This window comes from Cebus imitator, unplaced genomic scaffold (assembly GCF_001604975.1).
Source record: "Cebus imitator isolate Cc_AM_T3 unplaced genomic scaffold, Cebus_imitator-1.0 Scaffold7, whole genome shotgun sequence".
Taxonomy (NCBI): Eukaryota; Metazoa; Chordata; class Mammalia; order Primates; family Cebidae; genus Cebus; species Cebus imitator.
Genome location: NW_016107322.1, coordinates 13,805,729 through 13,821,511, shown reverse-complemented (window position 1 = coordinate 13,821,511; position 15,783 = coordinate 13,805,729).

Sequence of the window (15,783 nt, the reverse complement as noted above, 5' to 3'; positions counted from 1 at the left end):
GGGAAATCATTGCCCAGGTGCATGTAATGCTTTTCTGTGATGACCCAGGCCACCTTCTTCACTGTTTTGGTGCAAAGGCTGCCCATCTTGATGGGCCCTTGATGAAAGAGGCCAAACTCTTTATACTCAAAAATTTGCTTTGCTCATCTTACAGACTTTTACTTCTAAACATAGTTTCATCGAGTTGCATTCTTAAAACTATATTCATTTTTTATTAACCTTTAGTTCTGACAGCAAATTCACTTTACTAGCATATCAAGGCAATCAATGACATAATTTGGATTTTGCAGTGATTAAATAGAGGATGGGAAGAACATTAAGAGGGGAAAGAGTAAATTGGTTTTAACCTCAGGAGGTAGAATGCTCAGCAAGAGGCCTGGGATACATAGTTTTCAGGGTTCGGTTATGAATTCAATTATGTACCTCATCATTCTTCATCTAAATCATTAGCTTACAGTCTCAATTGTCATCAGACACAGCAGGCATTTGGAACTTAGGTGCTTCGGAGAGAAGAGTAGACATGGTATTTCCATTTGGCCAGCATCAGAATCCCTTCCTTTACTTAAGGAATTCCCAAGGCATAAGACAGAACCCATTTCTTGCTGTAGAAGCCAAAATTGCCCAATACTATTATGCTTTACCCAGGCTGTCTTGCCACTAGGGCAAAGGTATATGCTGTAGGCTCTGCCAAATAGACACACAACCCAGTCTTTGAATTGAGCAATAAAGATGAAAAACTGAACAAAACAAAATACCACAAACCATTATTGCTGGTGGCAACAGTAGTCAAGATGACTGAGTCTGTAAAGTTTCAGTGGCCACCATGCCAGTGCTGGCACCTAGCACCTGGTGTCCGGCAATGTGGACAGGGCCAGCCGCAGCATTTCGTACACTGTGGAAGGAGCAATGTTGTCCTAACAAAACTAGATGATGTGAGTAGCCAGGGCTGCACAGCTTCAAGCTAGTTCTCCATCGTTACTACTGACTCCATCAGCTTCACAGCATCCTCTCCCCACCGCCATTCCTGATTTATTATCTGTTACATTTGGATACTGATCACATGAAACTGCAAAATTACCAAGTGTCTAAAATTTTTACATAAAACATGAATTACCTCTAGTTCCAAGCTCATGAATTTATTAGTATCCCTCTCAATCAAAAACAAAAATAAATTCTTTTTAGGAAAGAAAGCAACTGCCATATCCCATTCTCAGAAAGCATCATTTAATTATTTTGGTTGTAAACATTTCCAAGATGAGAATTTATATTTTCCTCCCATAGTTTCTAATTATCAAAAAGCCCTTGTGTGTTTTATTGAAAGGGCTTGCTTTTGTGGCTGTTGGTTTGTTCCATTCCAATATTCACCATGTTCAGCTTTGCTTCTAAAGACACATCCTGTGGTTCACTAAAAGCTTCTGCTTCTGAACATGATTCTGGAATGACAGGACAATCTTTAGACTTCCTTGGTCCTAATGCGACGGATATGACTAAGACTTCCTTTGTTGTCTGACTGCCTATGGCAAATCCAAACTTGATGGTCTTTGTAAACTTCACTGGAAAGTCTCCACTTCTTCTTCAGTTGGTTGCTTTTCAGGGCTATGACTGGAACATTTTTCTCCATTACCAGGGGAATTCACCCTTGTTTTTATGAATTTATTTGTGTCTTCTTCAGGTTTAGTGAAGTTGAAACAACTTAACCAACATGAGCTATTTTTACTAAGAAGACTGATGGGAACAATGGCTTCAGAAAGCATTGTTACAAGGAAGTTACCTCTGCAGTTCTTACCTCCTAATGAAACAATACTGTCCCACCATTAGAGTACACAACAGAAATTGAAATTGTGTGGTAAGAGAAGCACTGTGAATTAACTCTAGTCTCCTCAGCTCACTGTATTTTCTCTGGCTTCCCCTCTCACCATCCCATCACCATTTTCCTCACCACTTCCTCTTTATCAGCCTCACTAACCCTCTTGAATACAGTTCTTTGTGTGCATCAACCAGAGCTGGTCTCAGTGTAGCGCTATGAACACTACGTATTGATATGATGGAGATGATGAAAGAACTGGAACTATAGTACCAGCTTCTTACAACAAAAAAATTTACTTCCAAAAATGACTTGTTCAATATTTTTCACAGAACAAATACGTTTCCAAATTAATATGAAGCTTGGTTTACAGCTTCATAGGAAAAATCTTTCCTTCTTTTGGAATCTTCTAATGTGGTCTCCTCCTTAGATCTGTGAAAACACCACTTTTCTGAAAGGACTAGCTCTATCATAAGTGTGCTTCGCTTTTTAACATCAGTTTTTATTTCGTTATTCTAGATTTATGTGAACACAATACAAAGAACTATTTGAATGGACATTATAATGCAATACTAAGAAAAGTATTAACAAGATACAAGTAAAACATTTAATCCACTGCCTGACATACAGGTAGTACCTACTAAATTTTAGATTTCTTATCATGAACATACATGTAAAGTGCTACACAACTACCCTCAATGGTCACATTAACTTCTTAGGGGAAGAACTAAATCCTTATCATCATTTAAGACTCAGAATTGTTGCCTCTTTTATCAGAAAGCCTTCCTTGATCTTCTCAGGCTGGATTAGGAACACATACTTTGTATTTCTATAACCTTGTACGTAGGTCTTTCTTTGCACATAGTCAAAAAATATTATAGTTATGTATGGCTTCCCCATGAGACTATGAACAGTGTAATAGCATACAGTGCCTAGTACAGAGGCAGCACTCAGCATTTTGATGGATGATTGAATGCACTCCAAAATAGAAAGAGAATAGAGCTTACTGCATCCAGGGAGTTGCACATGGTTCTGCTAGCTGTGACATTAATTTCAGGAAGTGTAGATCGTGTTTACCATACATGGATGGTGACATAGGCCATGCAAAGGAGCTTGGGTTTTATTCTGAGGCCAGTGACTTCTTTTCCAAAAGGAAGGGATAATGATCACATTGGTGTTTTTGAAAAATCATTCCAGGTTGCAAAGAAGAGATGAAAGGAGACAGGACTCCAGGGAGAGGCTGGAAAGTTGCCTTAGTATCTCATTTTCAAGAAAGAAACTGAAGCCAAGATGATAAAATCAACAATGGAAAGAGATTAATTACAGAGATATTGAATAGGCAAATTTGACAGAACTTGATGACCAATTAATATTGAGGAAAGAGGAATCAAGGATGTCTCTAAGTTTAAAGTTTGGGAAACTGGGTGAATATTGCAGAAAGAAAACAGATAGCCTTAGGAGGGAAGATTGCTATTTTAGAACAATTATGTTTGAGAGGCCTCAGGGACACATGAGTAACCAAGTCCAGTAGTTAGTTATTTAGGCTTATATATCAAAAGACAGTGTTAGGAAATGGTTATCAAATTAAATTCTAAAATCTGTTCAAATAATATAGGGGCTGAAAGTTATAATACTCTATGTAGAATACCAGGAAATATCAAAATAAGCCTACCACTAATAAAGTGTTTAAAAATTACATGGATACTAGCTTATATGATATTAAACAAGTAGCATCAGACACAAACAATTTAAAAACACATATGTAAGAGAAAAATGTATTATTCTACCCATCAGCTTAATTATTTTCATGAAATCTGGGGAAGTTCAACATTGTTTGATCTTAACAACCACTGCACACTACATAATAAGTTCATAGAAGACCACTATGCTAAAAGTACTGGAATTCTAATATTGACAAGCTCACTCTAATTTGTTTTTAAAACCTTCTTTCTAAAGTAAACAAATATTAAGAGTGCCTGTCTATGTTTCCAAATGGCTGAAGGTAACATTTTACCTTATATGCACCCAAAAACCGGCTTCACTAGTTTTGTTTATTTCAATGGTCTATATTTAGTAATTTTTAAAGCATCCAACCCAACTAACAGTTTTTTTGAACTCTGGCTTCAAGATTATTTCAAAAAGAAAGGATTGTTTTCTTCCTCATAGCCACTCTTTTTGTGCCACTTATGAAAAGAACCTCCATTAAGAATATATGTGATCTGAAGGCAACATCACTATTTCAAGTATAGTAGTAGACATATACCCTTGCCAGTCATTGAAACTTGTCAAAAGATAGGCTTCAAAAAACCCATATATTTAGCATGTATACAAATTAACTGGGGTGCCTGAGCAGTTCCCTTCCTTGTCCTGTATTTTATATAAACATACACTTCTAGATGCATCATGATGCCTCAGAAGGCTCAGCAGTGAACCTGCTAACCCACTGGCCTACAAAAGAACAGTCTCATCATTTGTTGAGATTTGCAAAGCAATGCGCTTGAAACCAAAGTAATCCTATCTGCCGTCCTAACTGACTGGGCCCAAGATCACAGGCCTATGCCAAAGGCAAGGGCAGCCCTGTTAAGGATGCTTCATGACAGATGGAAATCAACCTCCAAATCAGAGCAATATATGCCCTAAAATGTAAAAGGCTAAGTATTAAATGGAGCAAATTCAAATACAAGTAAGTTTCTGACTAAGTTGCTAAAAAACCTAACTTAGATCAAAGCATAAACATGGAGCAGATTCTTAGGGCAAAATCAATTTCATTTGAATAGCCCAAGACATGGAATACTCCTAACTCTACCTTCTGGTTCCAGCAACTAGTCTTTCTAATTGGAAGAGTTTGCTGTTCATATCTTGTGAAAGCAAACAAGAGGTGCCTGCTTTTACTTGTACCTAAACTTACCCCTCTGTGTTCTTTCACTCTTAGGACAACGTCATGCAGCTAGAAAACTCTGGCCTGGAACAACATGCGTCTTTTCAGGCAAGTCTGTGTTCTCATTTCTAAGGAGAGAATTGAACTGGATGGTCTTTATATGAGACTATTTGATGAGGCAACAGATTCAGATCTGCTTCCTGTCTGAAGAGTGCAGTGTGGTAGGTAGAGTATTACGAACCCCCACAGACTGAAGGTGTCCACAGCCTAATCCCCCATATCTATGAATATTTTGCAACATATTGCAAAAGAGACTTGTCAAAGGCAATTACGAGTTAGGATCTTGAGATAGGGAGGTTATCCTGGACTATCTGGATGGGCCTGATATAATCCCAAGGGTCTTTATAAGAGGTATACAGGACAGAGTCATAGGAGGAGATGAATCAGCAGACAGAGATTGGCATGGTGTGACCACAAGCCAATGAATGCTGGGCAGTCTCTAGAAGCTGGAAAAGTCTAAGAGTGGATTTTCCCCAGGAGCCTTTGGAAGGAAGACACCTTGATTTTAGTCCTGAAAGTTAGGCCTATTTCTGACTTCTGACCTCCAGAAATGTATAATAATAGATTTGTGCGGTGTTAAGTCACTAAATATGTGGTACTTTGTCACATCAACTATAACAAACTTACCCATGCAATAATCTGGGAAAAGGGTGGAAAAGATCTTTGTCTGTACAGAAAGTAAGGATCTATTTCAAAAAGATGATGCTTTAGAAAAGCAGTTGATATTTTTTGGGAGAGGCAAGAATGAGATGTTGTTCTACATAAACTGGCCTGGAGCAGAGAAGAAAAATTAGGCAATGCTTCATACTAGCTGATTTTTGTTAACAAGGGTGGTCTCTTCTTGCAGTGATACTAAATAATCTTTTAAACATCTATAAATGTACACTTTCCTTCATATTCAAAGATGATAATCAAGGATGGAAGTACTCTGCTTAAGTATCACCCCACACACATACAAATGCCATATCACCAAATGTATTATTATTCATTCTTTCTTGTATCCATTTATTCCACAAATATCTATTAAGCACCTCTATGTACACTATGCTAGGTACAGAGGAATAGAATGGTAAAATACTAATGATAATGATAACTTCTTGGTTCTTATAAACTAGTATGGAAGATGGTTATTAAAAGGATTAGGAAAAGGAAGGAAAAGGTTTTCTATAGTTCTCTCTCTACAGACACACACAGAGAGAGAGAGAGAGAGAGAATCAAGGATGCACAACTCAAAAATAACTAAAATTAATTTACATTTTGGTTTCATTATTTCCAGTCTTTGGTTTATGAATAAGTATATGTGTGTATATATTGTGTATAATACATATTTTTTCATACATAGCTTTATATATAGTGGATACGTATAAGGGCAGCTAATAGAATGAGGGATCAAAGAAGGTCTACTTAAAGGTTGCTCTTTATCCATTCTGAGGGTAACGCTTAAGCTGAATCCTGCAAGGTGAGTACAAGCTAGCAAAATAAAAGGGGGTAGAGGGAGAAATGAGTGTTCTAGATGGAGAGAATAGCATGAGCAAACGTCCCAAGACACAGGGAACATGGAGCCTTAAAAGGAAATAAGAGGAAATAAGAGAACAGATCGCTGGAGTGCAGAGAGCTAAGGGTGAGAGGAATGCAAGGAAGAGGTAGGAAAATACTGGGTAGTGCAGGTCTCAAATAAGACAGGGTAACAATTAAGACTTAATTCCAGGTCAAGGAGAAACCACAAAAGGCTTCAGCTAGAGAAGCATCATGATCAGGTTTATGTTGCTCAAACCTGACTGTGATTGACATGTAGAGGCTGGAAGGCCGGCATGTTAGGTACATGAAGGGTAAAAAGAGAAGGCGGATGGTGGTCATCGAATTCAGGGATGTAGGAGCTTGTTATCAAGTCCCAGCTCTCCTACTAAATAAAGATAATGGCTATCATTTATTGAAAAGTCACTGATTCCAGGCACTGCTGCAAGTATTTTACTTATAATAACTTATTTTCTCCTTCAGAAACTCTACAAGTCAGGAATCATTTCTCTATTTCTTAAAAAGGAAACTGAGGCACAGGAAGGTATGTACCTTGCTCCAAATCACTTGGGTAGTCAATTACAGAGCTGGGATTTTAACCCAGGCAGCCTGGTTTCAGACACTGTCCTCTAAACCACAGTAGCACACTGCCTTTCATGCTCTACTGCATACCCCAGAGGAGTCATAAAACACAGTGCTTCCCCTGCCAGGTGGAGAAAACAAGGAGGTTGAGCTGAATCAACACTTATTTCAGATTCTTCTGGTTCCAATACTATGACTTTGCCTGGAAAACTAAGATTCTGAAGAAATATTTTTAAACTTTTTTTAGAGACATGGTCTCACTCTGTTGCCCATCCTGAAGTGCAGTGACAAAATCATAGCTCACTGCAGCCTCGAACTCCTGGGCTTAATTGATCCTCCTGCTTCAGTCTTCTAAGTAGAAGGAACTACAGGTACACACCACCATGCCCAGCTGAGTTTGTTGTTGTTGTTGTTGTTGTTTCTTTCTACATTGCCCATATTTGCAGCCTGTTCTTTTCCCAGTGGGAATGTTTGGGGCCTGAGAGAAGTAGCCACTGCCCTAGACCATGGCTGGACTGAGAGCCCAGATCAGAGTCCCTAGAGACACAGTAGATATCTACACCTTATATCCTTTTCTTTCTGGTTTCAAGACCGGCTATATTACACCCTTCCCAACCTACCCCCATTCCCAAGACAATTGACTACATAGCACAGCCATCCTCCAAGACTCCAGTCTTCACCTCGATGAAACCAACATGTAAATTAATTATGGTTATTTCTGAGTTGTAGAACCATGGTAACTTTTGTAGTATCTCTCTCTCTCTCTCTCTTTATTTTATTTTTAGATTTTTACATAAGGAACATGTGTTAGTTACTTAATTGAAAAAAATATATTTTAAAAAAGGTATTCTTACCAGGCATCTAAATTTTTTGGCACTCTGCTCAATAGTTTCTGAAGATTCAATACAATATTTTTAATCTGGCTCCCCAAAGTAACATTTAATTTACAAAAGAGTCAAACTGAAAATAGGCCAGGCGATATGTCTTATAAGTAAGAAATAAATAAAATTACGGAATCTTAGAATTGAAAAGATCTCCAGCACCATATAGTCCAATGATTTTTAAACTGTGTGTCTATGAATCTTAGAGTTCTGTAGATAAATGTCTTGGAGTTAAGGTAGAGAGCAGGGGAGATTATATGTATGTGGATCTAGGTCTTCCACCTCTTCTGCAATCAAAAAATCCATTTTTTTTTTCATTATTTTGTGTATAAAAGAAGTGTTTCTTGCTCCAAGATGTATCTGGAGTCCATTTACTTCTCTCCATCTCAATTGACATCACTCTAATTCAAACACCGTCATCTTCGGACTGGATTATCATTATAAACTTATTACCCAGTGTCTGCTTCCATACCTGCTTTCTCCAATTTCATCTCATATCATTCCCACTTTAGATTTTACTTAATATATTCAAGACATCCTTGCTTTTTATTTGTCCTCTAAATATACCTATATTAGCCAAAATAGGATAGGGTATGCAAAGATAGCAAGCAACCTGAAAGCGTCAGTGGTTTCATAAAATGATTATTTCTTACTAATATCAGGGTCTGATGTGTCCTCCTCCAAGAAGTGACTCAAGGATCCAGGATCTCTCCATTTTGAGACATAATCACCTTCAACACTCAGCATTCATGACTGGCATGAAAAAAGAAGATGGGGTGGGGGCTTCCCAGAACCTAGAAAAGAAACAAAGACCATTGGCCAGAACTCAGTCATAAGACCTCAACCTAACCACAAGAAAGGCTGGTATATATTGTCTTTCAGAATGCCCAGGAAAAGGAAATTGACACAATTGGTGAACAATTGATGAGTATATAGTGTGGCCTCTATCTTACCAACTCAGCTAACCAACTTGCATATACTGTCACTTCCTCATGGAACATTCTTCCCATAGCTTTTTCCCTAACTGAATCCTTCTCATCTTTCAAATTTAAGCTCAGTTTTAATCTCCTTTAACAGGTCTTCTCTAATCCCCTTAACCAAAGTAGTCCAATATAGGAGAGACTATTGGTTACCTCTAATTATTGTTTCTCCCTTGTAGCTTTGGCAAAGAGAACCTTTATGTATAGCTGAACATGTTGTTGTGCAGCTAAAAACCTACACTTCTCATTCTTCTCTGAAGCCGGGTTTGGCCACGTGGAAAAGTTTTGGCCAATGAGATGCAAGTGTCAGGTGTAAAACTTCTCAAAAGTTTCCATGAGAAAATTGAGTGCCTCGGCTTTCCTTCACTCCTTTCCTCCCTTCTTCTGCCTGTGTGGATGGAGCCTGGATTGATCCCAGCAGCCATCTTGGACAAAGAAGCAACATTCCAAATAGGGCAGAAGATTCATTAGTGTGAACTTGTGTTTCTGATTATTTTGTGGTGCCACTACAGCTGACCTGGCCTTCTTATCTCAGGACTTCTTGCATGAAAGAGAGAAATTAATTTCTATCTTGTTTAAGATGCTGTTATTAACTGTAAACTACTGCTTCAATACAACCTCCCAATTATGCAGATAAGGAAACTGAGATCTTATGATTCTGTGACCATAAAAATGGAAATCTTGGAATTGACTCTTCCACAATATAAATAGTCTGATTGGACCCACTCAAGGGATCCCGTTGCCCTTGTCCCTGGGGAGCCATGTGACCCAAACTCAGCCAACCACATGCTCCTGCCTTAACCTTGAATCTTGAGCAGAAAAGCATAGACCACAAACAGCTGTCACTCCAGTCATCAGCAGGTCAGGGGCTTCACCATAACCGTCTGTCATGAGAATGTTTTGTGGCCTCCTCAGCTCAACCTCAGCTCAGCCCATCCTCAGGGTGACTTGGCTCTTATCCTTTATCCTAGAAGGAAATGTCTGTTTCCAAATTCTGTGCTTTCTGTAAGGAGCAGTTTTCCTAAACTCTCCTAGCCTTGTGTCCCACCTTTTCTGTCACCATAAAGGTGAATTAACTGGTTTGTCTTACCCTTCTGATGCAGTGGGGCTAAAGTGCTAACAGTCCTCAACATAAAGGGTATAGTCTCTTTCTTTCTTCTCCACCTACACTGGGAAAGAATGTCAACCCACGCATTCCCTCAGTTATTGTTCCAGGATGGAGTTTGGGGAGGAAGGGGTTAGCACACTAATTTTGACTCTTTCACTTATCTGCATCCAGCATTCTCACTTTTGTCAGTAAACTGACTCTTTATCCTATCTGTCAATTGGTTCAGAGGTTTATCAGCAAAGATGGAGCTAATTCCTAGGCTCCCTAAAAGACCCCAACAACCTGTATTAGGACACTTAACCTATAGGACAATCCAACTGGGGAAGCATTACCAATGTCCCTGTAAATAACTCTGCCCAGGCAACAGAACCAAGGCCTGAACTCTCATTTCCTAACTCAAGATTCTACTCTTTTTTCCTAAAAAAAAAGATCATCCAGCTGGCTTTGTGACTCCCTCTGGTTACTATTCCAGAATTTTTTCTGTTTTACACAATTTACAGGGGTCAGTGATCATTTTGTCTTTTTCAAGACAGGAAATTCATGTTTCCCATACAGTCATATAGGCCTGACCCAGATAAAACCAAGTAGGCCGTCTCTGGATCTTACGTTCCCCTGAATTCACAGAGCCAGAAGCAAATGCTGACAAGGAAGTGTGCCTTAGCACAGGGTACAGTGGATTCCTGAATCTTCCTTAATTAAAAGGGGATGTAGGGAATTTATTTTTATCAAGATCCTCAGATGATTCAAAAAACAAATTTTTTGAGATAAATGATTATATTACTGAGAATAACAGGAGATATTCTTAGGGTGTTCATAAATATTTAGAGAATGAAAAAGAATTTAAGTGATACAGGATACAACATTTTCTTGCCACTAGAAAATAAAAGTTCACACTAAGGGAATATCTTGAAAGACATCTCAACTATTTCATTCCCATCCTTGCACAAAAATATGCAGATTAGGCCCTGAAATGAGGCTATAAAAAGGCAAATCGTCAACTTTTTTCATATTTCATCCTGATTTTAAATGTTGAATTAAATTTGAGTAAGTTGAACTGTAAAGTATCCTTTCAAGATTGCCTTTCTGGATTCATAGACATACTCCCAAAAGAACGCTAGTGGTTTGTATGCTCAGCCTCTACACTACCCTTATCAGTAAGGTCTTGTGTTCAGGGATTATCTGCAGGTTGCCATCTCTGTAAATCATCAAGTCATGTATTTCAGGACAGGAGCTGATTTTATAATCATCTATTTCAACCTATGCACTTGACCAGCAGATAAGCATAAACTAGAGCAGTAAGTCACTCATTCACGGCCAACCAGCCAGTTAAGAGCACAGGCGGGACTCGTCTCCTGCCCCTGGAAGTTGCAGGTTTTTCATTACATCATATGATACTTAAGAGAGGAATTAGAAGATTTTTTTTTTCTTTTTTGACACTTGTAGATTAGGGTGGAGATAGGCGGAAAAAAAAAATCAGTTATTCTAATAGCTAGCCATACTGTTTGGATTTGCGTCCCTACCAAATCTCATGTCAAATTGTAATCCCCAGCATTGGAGGAGGGCCTGGTGGGAAGTGATTGGATCATAAAGGCAGATTTCCCCCTTGCTGTTCTCATGATAGTGAGTGAGTTCTCATGAGATTTGGTTGTTTAAGTGTGTATCACTTTCCCCCTTCACTCTCTCTTCCTCACACTCCAGCCATGTAAGATGTGCCTACCTCTCCTTCTGCCATGATTGAAAGTTTTCTGAGGCCTCCCAGCCATACTTCCTATACAGCCTGCAGAACCATGGACCAACTGAACCTCTTTTCTTTATAAATTACCCAGTCTCAGGTCGTTTACAACACTGTGAGAACACACTAATACAGCTGGTAACAACATTCCTCTTGGTGGCTGCCTTTGAGAAAATACCTGCCATAAATAATACTGTAGACTGCCATAAATAATTCCATAAATACTACTGTATTGATGGACTGTTCAGGTTGCCATAAATAACAGTTTAGCCTATCATAAGTAATACCATAGACTGGGTGACTTAAACGACACGTATTTGTATTTTCACTGTTCTGGAGGCTTGGAAGTCCAAGATGGGAGTGCTAGCAGGGTTGGCTTCTGGTGAGGGCTCTTTCTGGCTTGAAGGTAGCTGCTTTCCCACTGTGACCTCACACAGTAGAAAAAGAGCACACACAAATTTTCTGTTGTCTCTTTTTATAAGTGTGTTAATCCCATGATGAGAGCCCCACTCATGATCTCATCTAGTCCTAATTATTTCCCAAAGGCCGGATCTCCAAATACCATTACACTGAGGATCCGGGCTTCAGCATTTGAATTTACAGGGACGCAACTTAGTTCACCGTATTAAAGCAGGTAGGAGGAAGCTGAGACTCTAAGGATACTGGTGAGCTAAGACATCAAAATCAATCATTACACTGTTTTAGGTCAGGTGTGGCAGCATATTCCTGTAGTCTCAGCTACTCAGGAGGCTGAGGTAGGAGGATCACTTGAGCTGGGAGCACTGAGGCTGCAGTGAGCCATGATCAGGCCACTGCACTCCAGCCTGGGCAGCAGAGTGAGACCCTATCTCAAAAAATAAAAATAAATAAATAACATCATTGCATTGTTTTGCATGAGAAAGAACTGTTCCACATAAGAAAAAAACAGTTACGTGGAGGTCCTGTGTGTGGAGGTTATAAGAAATAAAACAAAGAATGTGAGGAGCAAGGCCAGGAGAGCCACCATGCTGACTTGAGGCAGGGCACCTTGTGAGATTCAGTGATCAGGGGCAAATCCCTGGGTGAAATGCCTGAAGGACTTTGATGGGAGGACGCCTGGAATTCAATTCTAAGTCTGTTTCCATTTGCTCTAGTGAAAACCCTTCCTCTACTCCTCAAAGTCCCAGTTGATTTTACCGCACACACAATACACTCTGCAGAGTGGGTCTTTTTGTGGCAATCCAAGATGGAGCCTACTTTTCTATCTTAGCCTTCTGTGGACCATGGAAGGATATAGAGGCTGACAAAACAAGGCATTAACTGTGGAAAACCCAAAGATGACCAGGTGAAGGTAAACCTCTCACTGATCCAGACTTCCACAGAGGCATGAAGCCAGGAGCAGGAAAACCCCAGCTAATTTGGGTTAAACAGGCAGAAATAGTGCAGGTATTTACTCAATATGAGATTTATTTAAAGACTTTATCAAAGCCTACCTTTAGAAGATGCTTTGTGGAGAAAGAATCCCCTCATTGAATATTTTCAGGTTGCGTCAAAGGCTCTCAGCTCCCTGCTAAGCAGTTCCTCCTGTGGCAGCTGGTATCATCTGTCCTCTCTTCTCTCTTAGTCAGCAAGAAAAGCCAGGAGTTCCTTTCTTTTCTTTTCTTTTTTTAAGGCTAATACATACATGGAGTGTTTTCTTTCTTTGAGGGTGGGAGAAAGGGAAAACTTAAGTCATTTGTCTTTTCTTTCCCATAAGTGATCATATAGTATCAAATACTATTCAAGTATTTGCAAAATGGTTACACTTCAGAGGCACATGTTGTTCCCCCTCCCAACCCTTCTGAAAGAGGACTCCAAATGTAATAAAGTGGGCTCCAGAGAAATCCGTTTATTTATTCCAAATATTTCAGCTAATGAGAAAGCAAATTGGAACTCCCTTTCCTCAGGGGCTTTGCAGCCAAGCTTTCTATCAGGGCCCTTGGCACAGGCACTCTGATCTGTTCCCTCTGCCTCCCGGGTCCTGTGGGGCCCACGCTCTCTCCGAGTTTATCATGATGAGAAGCCCCATCCCTCACATGGGGCTCACTCTTGCAGATGCCCGAAGTGTGCTCCCCCTGCGAGCCTCTCCAGTCCCACCTCCCTCGCTCCACTGCAGCCCTCCCTCTCTGCAGGACTCCCCCCTCATCTGTCATCCTTCTGTGTGGCTCCTGGCAAGAAGCTTCTTTTGATGGATTCCACAGACCCCTGACCTCACTTTGAAGTCTCCACAGCTTAATCAAACAGGCCCACCTCAAGACTCAGTGCTGCCCCTTTAACTAGCCTACAAAGTCTTTAGGCACCCCAAGGGACCTGATGGGCTCAGTTGCCTCCAGTGTAACAGAATAATAAGGAACTCTGGGAGAAAAGAAGAGAAGTGAGTGTTATGTTCTTTTACAGGCAGCACTGAGAAAGCCAGTCTTCCTCTTGGAAGGAAATAGGACTGCTGCTGCTAGCCGCCACCCTCTAGCTCCAAAGATGGGAGAGCTCAGGCTTTGAGGTAGGCATGGGCTAGATCCCAGCTCGTCTGGCTGTGATTAACCTTGGGCAGGCCACTTTGGCAGAGTTCATGACTGTTACTCACCTTTTAAGGTCATTGTGAGGATTAATTGACTAAAGGACTTAGCGCATGTACCCTATAAATATGTACAATATGTGCCCATAAAAAAATTAAAGCATGCTTAGAAAAAATTTAAGCACTTGGCACAGTATATGACCAAAAACAAAGTATGATCTCAAAAAGTATTCACTGCTATTGTTACTTCCAGTGGTCAGCCTCAGTGAACTGTAAAGCATTTACTGGAGAGCCCACTTTTGCTGTTCCCACTGAGTTTGTAAGAGTCCAAGAGCAAGGAAAAATAAATGTTTTGCTGTTTAAGATGGTATTGCATATTCATATCACATTAATTATCAATGTTCCGAATCCTAAGATTAGAGAATATTAATAATGATGATAATTTAAATGGCTACTATCCATTGCTCATTTGCCATGGACTAGGTATTGGACTGAGCAATTGAAATATACAAATATCATTCTGATAAGTATTATACTTTACATTTTACATAAAAGGAAACTGAGACCGTGGAAATTTGCATGACTTATTTAAGGGTCAAATTACAGCCTCAACAGGAAATAGCATAGCCAATCTATACAAGATGATGAAGCACCCAGAAACTAACAACAGTGAAAAGCTGGTATCATCCCTAGGCTTAAAAGAGCTGGCTGAGGGGTAGAGGGGAGGAATTATGTTGTCACACCACAGGGAGAGCCAGAACCATAGATAAGAAGCCACCGACCATGACCTGCTGCCATAGCAGGGAGGCAAGGAAGGAATGGGGGTAATGGTGCATTGGGGTTAAATACCCCATACGCAAACCACTCTCTTCTACCAATCTCTGATATCCTGCTGGTGTCTCCCACTGGCTGAACTCCATAGGAAGCCAGAGAACAAGAAAGCTGGAGTGATGTGGTCTGTAGTGATCAGCCTCTCTGAGCACAGGGAAAAACAGAGGCGGGAGAAGAATGGATGGTGGGCTGAGGGGTGCAAATGGAGAAAAACCAACAGAGTCACCAATGTCTAAGTGGGAAATCTAGGACTTCACTCAATTTGTTAGTCCAATACTAAGCACAGTCTCCAACACCAGAAGATAGTAGTACAGTGTGATTGAGTAAATGTGTCATCCCAAGGTGGAGTCCAGCTATAAAAGTAGTGAAGGAAAATTACTGAATACTATACAAGAGAGTCTACACCAAGAATAAAAATTTAAGACTCTCAAACTGACTGACTGGATCTCCCTCTTGGCCAAAGGGATCCCAAAGAAACCTGAAAAAGGAGCTCAGGCCATGACACAAAGAGGGGGTTGGACATGTCTTATTATACCCTCCTCTCTTTGGAGTTTAGTCACAACTGACCAGCACCAAAATTAAAACAGAGATCTTATGGCCATGCACGGTGGCTCATGCCTGTAATCCCAGCATTTTGGGAGGCCAAGGCAGGTGGATTGCTTGAGATCAGGAGCTTGAAACCAGCCTGACCAACATGGAGAAACCGCACCTCTGCGAAAAAATACAAAAATTAGCTGGGTGTGGTGGTGAGTGCCTGTAATCCCAAGTGGGAGGCTGAGGCAGGAGGAATCGCTTGAACCCAGGAGGCAGAGGTTGCAGTGAGCTGAGATTGCACCACTGCACTCCAGCCTGCCAGAGTGAGACTGCCTAAATAAATAAATA